Source organism: Pygocentrus nattereri, chromosome 17 (assembly GCF_015220715.1).
Source record: "Pygocentrus nattereri isolate fPygNat1 chromosome 17, fPygNat1.pri, whole genome shotgun sequence".
Classification (NCBI taxonomy): domain Eukaryota; kingdom Metazoa; phylum Chordata; class Actinopteri; order Characiformes; family Serrasalmidae; genus Pygocentrus; species Pygocentrus nattereri.
Window position 1 is genome coordinate 13,830,252 of NC_051227.1, and position 16,564 is coordinate 13,846,815.

Sequence of the window (16,564 nt, forward strand, 5' to 3'; positions counted from 1 at the left end):
CTTTTTGCTTCCAAACAAAAGGACCAACACACACACACACACACACACAGGCACCAAGCCTAAATTCATTCATTCTTTACAATTCGTTGTTGGTCGGGAAAGAACAAAAGGATCTGGGAGTGAAGGAGCAGCAGAAGCAGCGGCGGTAGTTAAACTGGAGCAGCTGCCAGGCCAGGCAGGCAGATGTGGGAACACAAGCAAGCCTCCCACCTGCTGAAACCAAAACAGCCTCAAAATGGGCCGCTGTGCTCTCTTTGTGTACCCATGCACATTTTACATACACCTGCACGTTTGGGAACCTTATTAGTAGGTATGTACCAATCCAATATACTGAACTGATGTCAGTACATATACTGACCTTAATAAACAGACTTGATATCAGTCAGACGTAACTGAACCTGATACACATTCTGGGCTCGTTTGGTCAACACAAGCGTAGATGATGCAGATAGGCCTGTCATGAGTATTAATGTTTCGGGCCAAATAACTAAGCTTTCGCAAATATTAAAACGTAGGGAAAATGTGCCAATTAGCATCTTCACTGACAATACTTAGGACATCCCAACTAATGAAACAGCTCCAGCTCAAATAAACAAACATTACTCACTAACGCCCTCTAAAGTTGCTGTCATATTTCAAGTAAACAATGCTCATCGCAACCCTTTAATAGCGTTCCAGCATCAGTTAGAACTATGAACTTTTTTGTAAGAATACCGATACATCTGAAATGCATTTGCTGCTTTGCTTTTCTTAGATTAATATGCCTTGAACAAACATGTCATTCTGCATGCAGCAACGCAAACAACAGTGAAAGGTAACAATTCTGATCAGCCTACCAGAAGCTCCTCAGACAAGGATTTTTAATTTACATACGCATTTCTTCTCACCTCTTTATAGCAAAAACATGACCCCAATTGCACACGTTTAAGGTAAATTTTAAATTACCAGTGGGGAAAAAATAGCACATATATACCAGATTGGTAAGTGTCAAATATGGGAGTCAGTATCAGAGAGAAAAAGGTGCATACCCGTAGTGCATGTGTGGCCTTAACCTTATCGCCCCCCTGCTTGCTGTAATCAGTTTTTTCGGGGGGGGGGGGGGGGGGGGGGGGGGTTGTATGCAGATGTGAGATAAACCAGGCAGAGGACGGTGGTGGTGGTGGGGTGTGTGTGTGTGGGGGTGGAGGGCAAACATTCTGCGGTAGGACTGGATGTTCAAGTCAACCTCTGTCTGGAGAGGCCCTCAATGAAAGGCTGAGAGTGCGCATGCAAGAGAGGGGGGTGAGTGAGGAATGCACTGCCTCAACTTCACAACCACCTCCCCTCTCAATGCTCCTCCCCCTGCTCCTCATTTGGCCTCTCGCTCACCCAACCCCCATTTTCCCCCTTTTCTCCAGCCCTCTTTTTGCCTTGTGGCTGCTAAAACTAACCTTCACTTACCACCCAGATCTAAAAACACCATCTAGCCATGTTAGCTAGACAAAAATACATGCATAACCATAAATACAGATGCATAACCAGAAGCTCAAAGACAAACTTCTTCCAGGTGGAGATTGCCAAACAAACTTGCGACTGATAACAGACAACACCTCCCCCTTGCTTACATAAAAAGTAGTCTTCCTGCCACAGATCATGGAGACCGACAAAGAGGGTTGAGTAACGCTAGATAACTTCCCATTCGTAATGAGCCACTGGCAGAGTAGCGTGACAGGAGGTGTCAGAACTTCCTGTAAAGCAATATCACAGCACCCAGCCACCCTGCTGAAAAAGAGCATACTTACACAATACACAACACTATGAAACCTACTAATGATCATGTGTTAAACCAGTCCTCCACAACTAGAACACTGCAAAAAGCACATAACTCTGTATTAAGGGTGGGCAATACGTTGATATTTATAATTATTATGATTAGACGTCATGTGTTTGAGCATCTTGTGGATACTTGGTGCTTAGACACAGAGCATAATTATTTGTATCATTAGATGTAATTGTCCAGCATCTCAGTGCAGGATGCTTAGAAAAGAAACACTCGAACCACAAATGTGTTCTGTACTTACTGTTGTGAAATTAGACAAGTTTTACAGAACGCTGGCCAAACTCCTGTTCAATCTAACAAATTGTACCATGCTTCATTTAGCTTCATAACCCAACAGTGTGAGCTTTCATGTAAAATAAATCACTTTACCGAAACTTATCCAACATTGCAACAATAGCTACAGAAGAACACACTTGCAAGAGCAAATGCTCAGCCTCTACCTCAGCCCAGGTGTAGGAAATGAGGCGAGAGTCGACATGGACCGACTAGTTTGAACAGCTTTAGTACGAATGGAGCGAATGAGAGAGGAAAGAGGGAAAAACGTCTACGCTTTAAGTTTGGGTTAAGAGCAGGAAGGAGTTCCTTCTGTATTCTGCAGGCCTAAGAACCACTACCATAAATCAAACTCCATTCACAAGGTTCAGCTCCATAGCTTTGGCAGAACTTCTGCTACACTGACCACCACTCCGGGTGGTTGGGTGGAGAAGGCCAAAAGCTGCAAATCTGAATCCCTGTGATGAGATTTGGTGTCTAAGCTGGTGGTGTTGACCGTTCACCCAATTCCCTGGGTAGAGTGACAGCTGGCAGAGTGCCAGAGCGGCTCCCCACACCAAGGCCACGCCCGCATGAAGATGAGGTGTGTGTATCACACTCAGGGAGAGCCGTGACGCAACCCGGTTACTCACTCAACAGCCACCAGAAGTGGGCAGCTCCATCTGCCCTGAGCCAGGAGCATCTCACACACATATAGAACTGGGCGGTATCACCAACACCACCACGCTATAGCTGCCGATTCACTGGCACATGACTGACTATGAATTTAATACTCGTTCACAACGTACATATTGAAACACAGGCCTGAACAGACCGATCTGGCTCACTGGCTATCTTCTGTCCTAGCTGTGGATATTTAGTAGCTCCCATCTGATGACCGCCAGCTCAAGTTCAAATAAACAAACAATCACCCACTGCTGCCCTCCAAAGGTGTTAAACATGACTTCAACTCTAAAGGCAGAGAGCAAAGCCTGATGACGTGCCTCAAACAAGTTTTCTGCTTGCATTCATTTAAAAGTTTGTTTTAAACTAAAAACTGGAAATTAATTGTGGTCAGCTAAAAACACAATCTGGCGATCATGTAATTGCAACAGGGCTAGACATAGAAATGCTGTTTACACTTACAATATTATGCAAGCTTCTTCTGGTGTACTTTCAAGAAAAACAGGCCAATGAAAACTAGCTACATGTGGTTTATAAAACATTTTTTGCATAGAACAGCAAGACATGGGAAGCATAGGTGCCCATAATTTCAATAATGCTACCTTAATGCTTAAAAATCAGGGCTGACACGATTACTTCGTTAGAATCAATTACTTGGCTTACAAAAATTTATTAAATTTGAATCTGCATAATGATTAGTTTGCAAATTACATGACAAACACAGAATCCATATGCTATTATAAAGCAGTGTTTACCAGATTATCCACAATGGAAAATGCCCAAATCACTTGCATGAGCATCACAAAAAAATAAAAAACTGAGTATGATCAATCAACATGACTCATTAAATTACTAACAGTCCTACATAAAATTTAACATAATGTTCCAAATTTCTTAAGATTAACACAATGCAGAGTGATGCAGTTTGAAAATTCAACGAAAACTTTACATGCTTCTTCCTCACTTACTTACATACTCAAAGAAATTGACAAACTTCGGTGCCATAAGATAGGGATGAAGTAATCTCATCATATGCACAAAAGTTCCAATATCTTACGTATCTGTTGGTTCTGGAGCTGATGCACACATTTGTAAAACGAAACTAGGATCAGATGCATCTGGATTAGTAATCTGAAGAAATCATTTACTTGTAGGATACAAATGCAATAAAACAAAATTCAGGCATTTAAGCACAGGAAATATTCTACACATCCAGAATACAATAAATGTGCCGAATATTGGTCAAACCTTAGGTGGTGGGGTGGTCTGATGCCAATAAATTTTAAAAATCTGCCCAAACAATCATGATATCATGGTGCATCCTGAGCCCCAGGACACAATCGTCGCAATTTATAAACTTTTCTATATCTACAATCATAAGAGAAACCCACAGCTGTGGCAAAATGACAACCCTCCCCAAAAAAAAGAGCATTGTGACTAACTGCAAGGACCAGAGGAGGATGTCCTTAAAAATGAACAGCAGGCATTTCCTCTGGGCATAATGGAGCTGGTAATGGCCATCTCACTTTCCATCCTCTTTCATTTTCACAACAATAACTGAGTTTTAAACAGTCTGATAGGCATACAATAAAAATTCCTACAGGTGGCAGTTTAGACATCCTTTAGCTTCTTAACAAGAGTTTCCTCTTTCTGGCTTGATACGAACAGAGCAGCCCCAGAAACTGAATCTGGTCTTCATTCTTTAAAATAAAGAGCGACTCAGGCCCTCCTAAATTGTGGCCTCTCCACAAATTGATTGCAATTACAATTGCAGAGTAGTCCATGATAACTTTGTCATGTTCGCCGGTGCCAAGCAGGCTGCCTTCATTTTACAGTCGATTAATTTCACAGGTTGAATGCAAATTCAATGGAACACAATGAATTCAAGAACTCATATGAGCTAAAAACATCTTACTAATTCATTTGTGAGAGATTAATACAAAAAGCAAGCCTACTACATGGCAAGAATGCTTTGTGAGGAGGGAAAAAAAAATATTAATTAAGTGCAAGATTAAGCAGTAACTGTCAAAGAAGTAATCTGAGCATGTGAAAACCATGGTTTGCTGCACAACCACAGGCTCAAGAGTAAGCATGCTGCATAAAAGCAAAAAATAAAAGTGCTATGCGGCACTGATAAAATTCAGCATCAGTGTTAACAAATCACAATAATTAAGTTAGAAATGAATAAAGGTAGTGAATCCATGCTTCCTGAGTGAAGCTATGCAACACATTTTGGATCATTGTGTTTCGATTTCTAGTTAATTTTATTCAAATTGCACCAAAAGTCATTGCCGACATTAAACTGAAAGAAAACATTTCCAGAGCAGAAATCTTGACTGGTTGTTTATTGATGGACTTTAAACAGACCTTTTAAAATGACCTAAAGCACCCAGCAACTGACATGCATTGCCGTTAAACAATCAGGCCCCGACATCATGAGTATGTGCACAAAATCCAAAATAAAAACTAAGAACTGTCTGGCAACTGGAATCATTATCATTGTTTCAATAAGTTAAAACACTAAAAGAAAACCACTTGGCAACAGCGATACTGACATTTTACAGGCACCATCATCTAACATCAATATCACTATGAATTTCACTTAAACAGAAGCATTACTGACAGTATCGCTCAGCAGAGCGAAGTCATTTCACCTCTTCCATCACTTCTCTAAAACATATGAGTAAAATGACCTAGTGACCCTGAACCGTCCTTAGGCGTTACTATTTAGAAGACACTGTATGCTTATCAGTCTCCGATTTCTAGATGCATTCGTCATGCTGGTGTGGTCACAGAGATCTATTAGATAACGTCAGTGAAACCAAGACGAAACCAAAAACTGGCCCTAACCTTCTAGACCACTGAATAAAGCTGCATCACAACTGACATAACACTGACTGAAAAAACATATGCTTCTTCATTACACAGGAAATCTAATTTGGGCATGTTTCCTTGCAGTCAGCCCCTAAAATGTCCAAATGAAGGAGACAAGAGGCTACAAACAGTGGGCACACTCATAGTCTATGCAATCTCCCTTAGAAACTTCCTGCAGCTCAAACCTGCAGGTTGATCTGGAACCTGAGTGTTCTGCTTAACATGTTTTATAACAGTTACACAACACGTGACAATGGCTATCGCTCCGAGTGCTAACTGATTATCTGCAGTCACATGGGCATGAATAACTTCAGCAGCACGGCTTCCATATAATGCTTAAAAGGTATACTTCACTGTTGAATGCTAAAGTTGGCCACATAATGCTAAATGGCCTCTACTTGCCTTCATTCATCATTTGCAGCATTAGCAATGCTAAGCCTTGCCGAGTACTAAAAACAAATGGGGTGTAGCTAGCATGATCGCATAATGCTAAATGGTCCCTACTTGCACCCATTCATTATTGGCAATGCTTGCAAAGCTAACATTAAAAAAAAAAAATGGGTTGCAGTTAGCATGGCTGCATAATGCTAAATGGTCCTTATATATTTCAATTGTTATTTGAAACATTAGCATTGCCCCTCATTTGTTTTAAGCCACTTAGGCAGCCAAGATAGAAGCGCTCAAGTGTGACATCCTTAAGACTTTTGGTTTTATGCCAATTTGGCACAAAAAACAGAAACAGGACATTAAAACTTCTACAATCTAAAAACCACACAGAAACTCAGGTAGGTCTTGTATGTTGGGGCACGAGCTACAGCCCAATTAAAATGCAGGAAGACTTTCAAGGTAAGTTTATATATTTAAACCTGGAAACAAAACTTGTGTGTTGAAAAAATGACTGCCAAAAGTACCTGCTTTAGTCATACACCTCCAAACAGGCTGTAAAACTCCACAGGCCGGTATAGTCAAAACAAAAGCAACAGAATAAAATTATTGATAAATTTCACAACCTGCACTGCTTAGTCCTTGTGGCTGAAACCAAGTTCAACATGAATTCGCCAAAAGAGCAGTGCAGAATGACTGCAGAAATATATTAAAAAAAAAAAAACCCCTAAAGTAAAAGGAGGGAAAGAAAAAAGGGAGGGGGGGGGGGGTTTAAAGGGAGATGGAGGAATGGCCCACCAAGTGTGTGTGATTGCAGTCATTAACACTGCCTACCTCTTTAATGCACTCTGCAAGTAAGTCACTGATTAACCAATCTTTCCTCCTCAATTTTCCCATTTCACAAAGCGCTTTAAAACCCTGTTAAGTGAACGCAGGGTCCTGGACCACCTATGGCTCTACTCTCTCTCTCTCTCGGGTTTGATCTCCACACACATGCGGTGGATGGTAGTATAAGAGGGGCAAGAAGAAAGAGGGGAAAAGGGGGGAGGAAAGGAGGGGAGAGAGGGATGGGGGGAAAAAACCCAACACCAACAACAAGGGCCTTCCCCTCTCAAAACAGGGTCATCGCAACAAACGTTCACCGGGAGTGGAGCTCGTCCTTTTATTTCTCTCAGCTCTTCAGCAACCCCCGCAAGAGTGCAGCTGGGCATAATTTATATCAGAGAGAGAAACAAAAGAAGAGAAAAGAGACAGAACACATTGTATATTTGGGCAGAGGAGGTGGGGGGTGCATCTACAGCGTGCACAAAGACAGCACGAGTGTGACACAGGATGCAAGAAGTTGGGGAGGTTGTGGGTGTGTAGATCTGGTGGGTTTTGCGTGGTCGCCTCGTTGATGGGCAAGATCTGTTACTCAGCGATAGAAGTGGGTGCACGTGCAAGCTTGGGAGCAAGTAAGAAACCAGAATGACTACACTTTACTACTGAGTGAATTTTAGTTCATTTCAAATGAACTGGAATACATTCTTGGCTGTTAGGGTTTAAAATGAGTTTAAATTAGATTGAAATCAATTTACAGAAGCGCAATGTTCAAACTAAGAGCTGCAATTTTAATTATAGCCTACAGAAATTCAAACACTGTAGGAATCTTTATATGTGGTACTACTAGGTACCAGGAAAATGTTTGATTTTTAGTTGTAGATGTGGGTGATAAAGCAAAAGTCCAATATTGGAATTCATCAAGACATTTTCATAATACACGCGATACCGCAACTTTTTCTTTTTTCAGACATTGATCACTTGGAACTTGCTATCTGGCTGACTAGTTCAAAGCTACATGTTCAGACCCTTAAGCCAGAAAAGGTGGAAATGGCAGAGTTCCTTGGCACAAAAAAAAAAAAAAAAAAAGTTATGTGCCTTTGGCCAAATGTATAAGACAATGCAAGCATTTAGCTTGAGATAAATACTAAATTAAACTAAAGCTATAAATGTGCGGTTAAATTTTGCAACTATCAAAAACGGAGTTGAAATAAACTTCAGGACAAAAACTCAATTTACAATTAGATATTTTTCCCCGCTTTCAACCAAAACATTTCTTTGAAGAGACTTCAGTTCATTTAAAGGTAAGAGGGAGAAACTTGAGGCTGGACTTGAACTTGAGGGGCATTTTTGAGCTTACGAGGAGATCAATATATAAATATTTAAGTGGCATTTTGGTACATTGTGGGAGGCGGGGTGGGGGGCAGATATTTAGCCAACTACCCTGCAGTTCACCAGGCTGGCTACAAACAAGCCCAGAGAAACTGGGGAAGAACGTTAACATTAAAGATGTAGAATCATATTGGAATCCTGAGTATTAAACTGCATTTTTAATCCACATCAGATGGACATTTTAGAGTAAATCAATGTTTCAATACTTAATGACATTTACCGCACTCTGGAAAAGAAGGACATTTAGGCACTGCTGGCCTAAAACATTTAGCACAGCAATGCCTTTTCCCCCCTCCACTTCTACCTAAAGCTACAGATAAACATTCCTCCGTAATTGCAAAGACAGGCAACTTGGTCTCAATTCCCATTTTTTCTTAATGTTTTTGTACAAGCTGTTATGCAAATTAAAATAAGATATAGTAAACATTGCACAATTGCCAAAAACAACCTGTACCATAAAGATATATAACCTATATATAGATAGGTTTTCACTTAAGCAAAACCACAAAGCTGCAAGCAGAGAAGCAGAAAAGGCACCAGAGACAGGAAATGCAGAAGAGGAGGAGACCCTCTGACCTCCTCCTGCTGGCCCTGATGTCACCGAGCCCGTTTCTGTGACTCGTCTGCTCAACCTGCTGCAGGGGTCAGACGGGGCAAGAAGGCACAAAGGCTCCCTCTTCCTCTCAGAGCAGGGAGAGCACTGGACATTCAGAGGAGAGGGGGAAAAAAGACAGTGCTACTGCTGTGTCCAAGTCAGTTCTGTCTCACCAGAATCCAGGGCTGGCATTCACAAAGCAGCCTAGAGTAAAAGGGCTGACCTCAGATCAGATTCCTCGTATTCATGAGTAATTAGGGTCACAAAAGCTGATCCTAGATCTGTGCTCGCACTCATGAAGTGGTTTGTGAAGACAGACCCAGAGTGATGAGCTAATTTTTGTGAAACTTGTGAACATAAGTAGAGGTAGGTCGGTTATATGACGCTATTTTATCGTTATTGTGACACACAATATACTTTGAGTGTATGTTGAGAACAACAAATGAATGCATTTTTCCTTAAAGTCAATATATCTAGCCCTGTTTGACTGGACCAAGTGCAGAACAGCAAAATAATCCATAAGTCATTGTGCCATTCTTAAATGTGACATTACTCCTGCATCGTGTGTGTCGCATTTGTAACGTCTCATTAATTGTGACAAGAGTTTAAATATCATAACATGAATAATTAAAATTAAATAAATCCTACATTAGCACTCATACTCATGAATACAAACTGAATAGCAAGCTTATTTTATAGTCAACTACAGGTAGGCAATATGAATGATAAATCATCAGTGATCAACTGTACCAGAGAAAGAGCCCCTTAGACAAACTACAACCAGTTTTTACACATTCGCAAACCAAATATCACGATGCATATGGTGAACACAGTCCAGTACTGTGATTAGTTTTTTGCTATATTACCATCGTCCACCACGGATATACCACTTTAGAACTTAACACCCAACAGCAACAGACCTCAAGCACAGGAGTCACACATTTCAGTGCCACAGGCCAATAATTCCATGTGGAGGTTTCAGATGCAGATCCTCTTGTGGATGTCTGACCAGTCTGAAGGACAAAACACTCAGGACCACAGTAGGAGCTCTGCATTCTGTCCTTCTCAGGGTTAGAGTCACAGTAATTCTATTGCATCTAACATTTTGAATGCTAAATCATCTGATTTACTGCAGGACTTTGTGAAGAAATAATACATAAACCCAAACTGCCCCTGCTACAGAAAAATGACCTTGAAAGTTCCTAAGGGTATACATAGGCATAAATGTTCAGCCTGTCAGCATCTACGTTCATGATAAATAGATCAACAGAAATGGTCCAAAAGTACTTAAAAGTAATACAATCTTGTTAACTGAGAATAAGAAGCTCCTGTTATACCAGCGACAACACTGTCTTGAAAGAAAAATCCAACAGCTAACTATGAGCAAGTGAATGAAGGGAGGAAAAACATCTAGTACAGAGGTTGATGACACAGCAAGATCAATGCACTCCAGGCCCAGAGACATGTTTTGAGGCTATATACAGATTTGAGCTTTTCCCTCAGGGTGGTTAGGGCTGTACATCCCGAGGGCTTTTTGCGTGCCCGTGGTTGCCTGGGGCAGGGAAATTATTGGGGTGGGGGGGCTGTGGCAGTCAGATCGTTCATACTTCGAGCAAAGCTGCCTTCAGGAATTAAAAACGTAAGGTCAGACTGATGTACGCATACTGCAGCAGAAGTGCTAATGCATCATACCTTTTTGCAAGGCGTTTCCTTCTAAAAAACACAGAATATCAATCATTTTACTTGTCCTACTTGTACTGTGTCCTACTACATCGATTGTGCCGTTTGTTCTTTTTTGCATGCCGACAACTCCTAAAACTTGATTCACAGCAGCAAGAAACTTGTAATTCAAATAAGCTCCCAAAACAATTACCCATTTTCCCTTTCAGACCAGTATGCTAGTGCTGATTATCTGTACTGCCATCATACTAGGCTGAAAGAAAAGTCCCAAAGATAACCATGAATATCCAAATGAGAGCAAACGTGTGGAACAGAGGCTGCTGACAGAGCTGATGTATGTGCAGAGAGCACACACATTAAAGCAATATAAGTGGAAAGGGAAATAAGGAAACGACTGGTGAGCAGTAAACATGCTTGCTGAAACTTTGGGCGTGGATTCATGCAGATAAAACGCACGACATCTCTGAACTACGTGACTGTGGGAAGAATGCTCAGGTATGGAGGAAATGCTACATTTTAAACCTAAAATGGAGAGTTGCAATGAGTTTTGTGAAGGATTCACCCACTACACAGTAGCTTGGTTCTATTGTGGCTCTGTTTGGAACATTGCCCAACATTTTAATTTTTTGGTGAAAATTGAACAGCTGGACTGACGAATGGTGTAAAATTGCAAAGATAAAAAAAAAATCCAATTTTAACTGAAGTTTTTTTTTGTACATCTGTCAAGTTACCATTTCCATAGTACACAGTTTTATTTTGACAGGTGCATTACGGACAGGTGCTTTCAAGAAATGCAGTAGAATCGTTAATACAAGAGAGATTTCAACTCAAACGTATATATCCTCACTTTAAATGACTGTGTCCAACAATAAAGGCTGAGGGGCTTCCATTAGAATTAGACTGACACTCCAATCTGCTCATCTAAAACTGTTCCTCCATCTTCTGAGAGAGAGAGAGAGAGAGAGAGAGAGAGAGAGAGAGAGAGAGAGAGAGAGAGAGAGAGAGAGAGAGAGAGAGAGAGAGAGAGAGAGAGAGAGAAAGGGGGGGGGGATGGTGAGCGATGAGTGAAAAAAAGGGCCGCTTGTTTTTGCTGCACAACAGGCCAATGCAGCCCTCCTGCTAACCCTCGGCTGGAGAGGAGGGGCGACAGCGCCGTGCCTGATGAAGACTGAAAGCATGTCACAAACCTAACACACCAGCTTTGAAGCAATAAGCTTGACATGCTTTCTGGGATCTTAAGCAATAAAACAAACGAATACAGAAACAGGTTACCACCTACAGCACCAGTCAAAATGCACAGATATTCTAAAGTGAAAATGCATCAACACATATTCGAAACTTAAATATTATGCGCATTTCAATGCACAGTTTCTGTGAATCTGCCAAGCTGAACTTGCTGCAAAACAAAAAAAAAAAAAAATTATAAAATGTGCCATAACTTTTGCACAGGCCACAATGTGTTGTGTAGAGATAGTGGTCACTTATTTAAAAATCAACAGAACATGGAATTTGACCAGGGGCACTCCAACTTTTGCATACAACTGTATTAGCCCCAAACTAAGGGCCTATGACTATAATATACTTAGTTTCATTTCTTTTTTGGTAAAGACCCCCCCCATTTCACACTGAATATACTGGCTAGATATCAATAAAATCTTAATGCCATGAGGAGCAGTTTAATAAGGGGAAGGTCAATTCTTCTGAATGGGGGATGGTTTTCCCAGGCATCCTCCCTCAAACTGAGCGCTGATTTGATACCTTCTCAAACTTTTAGTTCAACAGCATGTCACAGTTAAAGATATGGCAAGCTAAATCATAAAGCTTAATCCAATCCCCAAATTTTAATTGTTCCACCCTGTTTAAATGTCTGGAGATTTAAATCAAGTTAAATAAAGACATGCCTAAAAGACTAAATGGAAATATAAGCAGCAGCAAACATGCTAAATGCCTCCATCAATCAAAAAAAAAAAAAAAAAGACGTCACTGGAGTTCGTACCACATGTCAAATCAAACCAAAATGGCTTCCCACCTGATTTGAAGTGAAAAGGAGGCAACTTACGACAATCTTTGCTTCTTTAGCTGCAGTTTGGAGCGACGAGGATGTTGTAACAAGTCACTCTAGCCTCGTGGTTCCAGCGCTAAAACTAAAAGCAACACCAAACATTTTGCCAAACCACTGTAGATCCACATCTTGCCACCTGGTGACATCAAAACTCGAGCACCCCCACCACATTTTCCCTTGATGGTTCCCCGTTTCAAAGAAAAATATGCCGATTCAAAGCAGCCCAAGCTTTAAATGCATAGTGGAAGTTCACATACACAAATCAGACTTCTTGGAAAGGCTGCTTTGATGAGGTTTGTGTATTTGTAAGCTTATCTGAATCCATCTTCTTTCGCATGTGTCTATGCATTTCCTCTAATTCAGTTATTCACATTAATATTCTGAACTTCATCCAATCCTTTTCCACCAGCACTAGAGACGGCATGTTGGCAGCAGTGGCTTGAAAGAAGAAGGAAAGTGCTGTTTGTTTGGGTGCCTATTTGAATCATTTGAGGTTTCTAGTTGGTATAAATCATTTTAGCACCACAGGTTAAGCTTTTGAGAGTAGCTACCATATAAAAAAGAGCAAGCAGCACTTTTTAACTGGTGTAGTAAGAATCAATTCATTAACTAAGCAAAATAAAACCAAATTGTTAGTGTATTTCCAAAGAATGGCAAAGTTACTGACAAAACTCAGCCTCTGTGTCTCAAAATGGAAGCAAAGCCCTCACCATCAGGTCTAAGATGCACTACACTTCTGCACCTGCAGATGGTCTTTGCAGTCGGGATTAAAGTTAAGCCTCTGCTCGGCACCTTCCGCCTCCGAAATGGCTGCTGCGATCAGAGATGCTCTTCGGCTGGAGGTTAAATGGGCAAACGAGCCAAAGAGTTCTTAAAAAGCATGTTCTTTAACAACCGAGCTGACGGGTGATCTGCGTAGGCACAGAAACACGAAAGCAGGTAAATTATGGCACAACTAGAAGTGGGTGAGGTGGGGGGAAAAATAAAATAAAATACTGAGATAGACTACTTCAAGAAATTGTCACAGGACTTTTTCAGACATCTGATCAGCTGAAACCAAGAAAAAAAAAATGAACAACTTAAATAAAATAAAATCAAACTGAATACAAATTTATTAAATATTTGGCAACCAGCGTTGCTCTAAATCCAGTTCAACATGACTAATTTTGTTCTCCTTATAATGAAAAAGGCAGTTTTTGGTGTTCAAGTACTGATGATATTGCATTGCATAGAAATGATCACAAAAACATCATGTCATACTGCCCAGCCCTAAGCACAGCTGAACTGAAACTGTTCTCTCTCATAAGATAAAAAAATAAACTTTGAGCGTCAGTAACACCTCAAAATGAAGATCTGTCCCACTACAGGCAAAATATGAGCCTTCTGAGATGGACAAATCACCCTCACATCGACCTCAAACCAATGCAGAGAAAACACCACTTTTACACAAACTTCTGTCTCCTCCAGGGAAAAGAGGAACCCCACACGGCCTGGTAACACTTCAAGCCCGATGCAACTAGTGAACAAGCCACCGTGACCACAAAAGAAGGCAAGGGAGAAGAAAAGGGGGCCAAAAAGCCACTACAATGCAGCTTCTCATCTGCTCGCCATGCACTGCCCTCATATCTGCTCATTCACATTAAAAGCTGCCATCTTAGGAGGCTAAAGCGTGGAGAGAGAGGGGGGGAAGGGGTGTTAGTTAGTTAGTCAGTCAGTTAGTGGCTGAAAACAATGCTAACAATACCAGGCCAACGTTTACCTCTATCCCGAGCTTAATAGCGCTTTCACAGAGGAAAACGGCTCGAAATAAAGTTGAGAAAGTTCAATTCGGACAATCAAACTGAAGGGATACGAGGAGCACTCGGAAAAGAAACGTGCTGGGTGATAGAGAAAGGGGGGGAAAAGAAAACGGGAGCACTGCTGAGAGACAGGTGTTATTCTTTTAAACCTAATTAAATACTGAAAGAGGAATAAATGGGACTAAAGAGGTCAAACTTGTCTCAAAAATGACAAACAACAAAAGCTGTATCCCAAACTTTCCAGAAAACAGAACAAAAACGATGTCCACACTCCACTGCTGCAAATGAAGGCGAATTTTGTATTAAACCACGTCTTATTTGAATAATAAGTGCACATAAATCTACATCCGAAGCCCAAGTAATCCACTGCTGGGTTAACGAACGTGTCGAGGCGAGCACTAGGTTAGCTAACCTATAGCAGACAATGAGGCCAACAGCAAAGACACACCGCTTTAGTACGAAAAAAGTGCTCAAAATTAAATTTTCAACACAAATACTACTGCGATGGACACGTTTAGGCTGCAAACGGACACATAGCACTCGATAAAACGTGTTAAAGCAAACTTAAACGGTGAAAAAACTGACCATCTGGCCCCAAGCAACCTCCTTTCTCCTCATTTATATTGTCCTTCTCCGGACACTTTCAGACCGATGAGCCTTACCTCAGAAGCCGGGCACTTGGCGTCCTTTAAATGTGAGCTAAAGCGCACAAGTCGAAGTTTAGGAGGCGATTTGGACCTGCTGGGGTAGTTTTCGGTGAATTGTGAGGTGTTTTCACCGTGTAATTGTGGCTCCGGGGGTCGGGGATCTCCCTCATTCGCACTGACTCACCTCCACCTCGTGTCTCACTCAACGCCAAATTAGCTTTGCTAACCAAGCCAACTGCAGGTTTTCGCCTTCTTTCTTTCGGGCTTTGTGGTCGATAAAACTTGCTGGGTCGCGTGAAACAAAAGCAGAACCATTGTTTGTTCTTTAAAGAACAGAAAAGATGTTATCTCCCAACCGACATTCCCATTCTCCCCTCATTACAACAACTAATCGGGACTCGCTTCCTAATTCGCCAGGGTTCTCGTTCGAATTTGCCCGTTCCACCTTAAATGGGACAGCGGCTACATTCTGGCGCCTCAGGCACCACAACGTATATACTGCCCCATTTAAGGTGGAACGGGAAAACTCCGTCGAGAACCTGGCGAATTAAGAAGCCTCGTTTACAATGAAGGAGAGAAAAAAGGGTGGCGAGCTAAACAAGCTAACGTAACGTTAGCATCCGAGCAAAGCTACTTTCGAAGACTTAACTGTGTAAAAAAAATAAAGTAAAAAGGCGAATTGGTTTAGATCATCCGAGTTTCTAACAGACACACGAATTAAATGGATTTCGATTTGGCCAAAATACGAGCACATTTCATTGAATAACGCAAAGTTCAGCCCAACTCGGCGAGCACTTTTCGCGATGTAGGTTAAGTTAGGCAGAAGCGAACGGGAGCGACGCTGAGCAGAAAAACGGCGTCAACGGACTTAACGAACAAGTTTTCGTTTAAAAACATTTAAACGGAGCCAAAGTTCGATTCCAGCGTTGGACTGGCGGCAGTTTCTCTCACTCACCTCCAACGCAGCGCGGCTCAGTTCGCGGAGCTTCCTCGCTAAATTAAAAACTCCAACCGGCTCGTCCTGGATACAAAATCCCTTTAAACAGTGATTATAAAGGTCGATCTTCTAAACTTCTCGCCCTGCTGGCGGCTGCTCCTGCTCCTGCTGCTCCTCGCCGGCTCTCTCTCGCTCTCGCTCTCTCTCTCTCTCGCTCTCTCTGTGGTTAAAAAAATCCAACTCGCTTCGAGTTTTTTTTTTTTTAAATCCGAATCGATCCAGGCGCTCGCGTTCACGAGAGCTCGCTCGCTCTCTCTCTTTCTCTCTCTTACCTTCTCTCTAGCTCGCTCTCTCTCCCGCAGGGGGCGCGTTCACGCGCAGCGCCTCGCAGATAAACACGCGTGCGCGTCAGTGAAAGAGCATGGGGTGGGGGAGGGGGACCGTGTGACGCAATCGCCTTTCAGTGACTTTTAATTGGCTAAAATTCTGTTTGTTTTTGTTTTGTTCAGTTTGTTATTTATTTATTTATTTTCTCCTTATTATCAGTTTTTTTTGCACTTTTATTTATTGATTTATTGATTTATTCCCCCCCCGTATTATAGGTTAATTTACTTTTTTGC

At 41.6% G+C, this 16,564-nt stretch overlaps 1 protein-coding gene across 3 annotated transcripts in view; it reads right to left on the reverse strand.

The window, feature by feature from the left end:
• chd7 (chromodomain helicase DNA binding protein 7) overlaps positions 1-16,262 on the reverse strand; it is a 66,342-nt gene extending 50,080 nt beyond the window's left edge. For all 3 annotated transcript variants that reach the window (XM_037546426.1, XM_037546427.1, XM_037546425.1), the window contains exon 1: positions 15,963-16,262. The gene's annotated coding sequence lies outside the window, so the exon portion shown is untranslated. The remainder of the gene's footprint in view (positions 1-15,962) is intronic.
• Between the last annotated feature and the right edge of the window lie 302 nt (positions 16,263-16,564).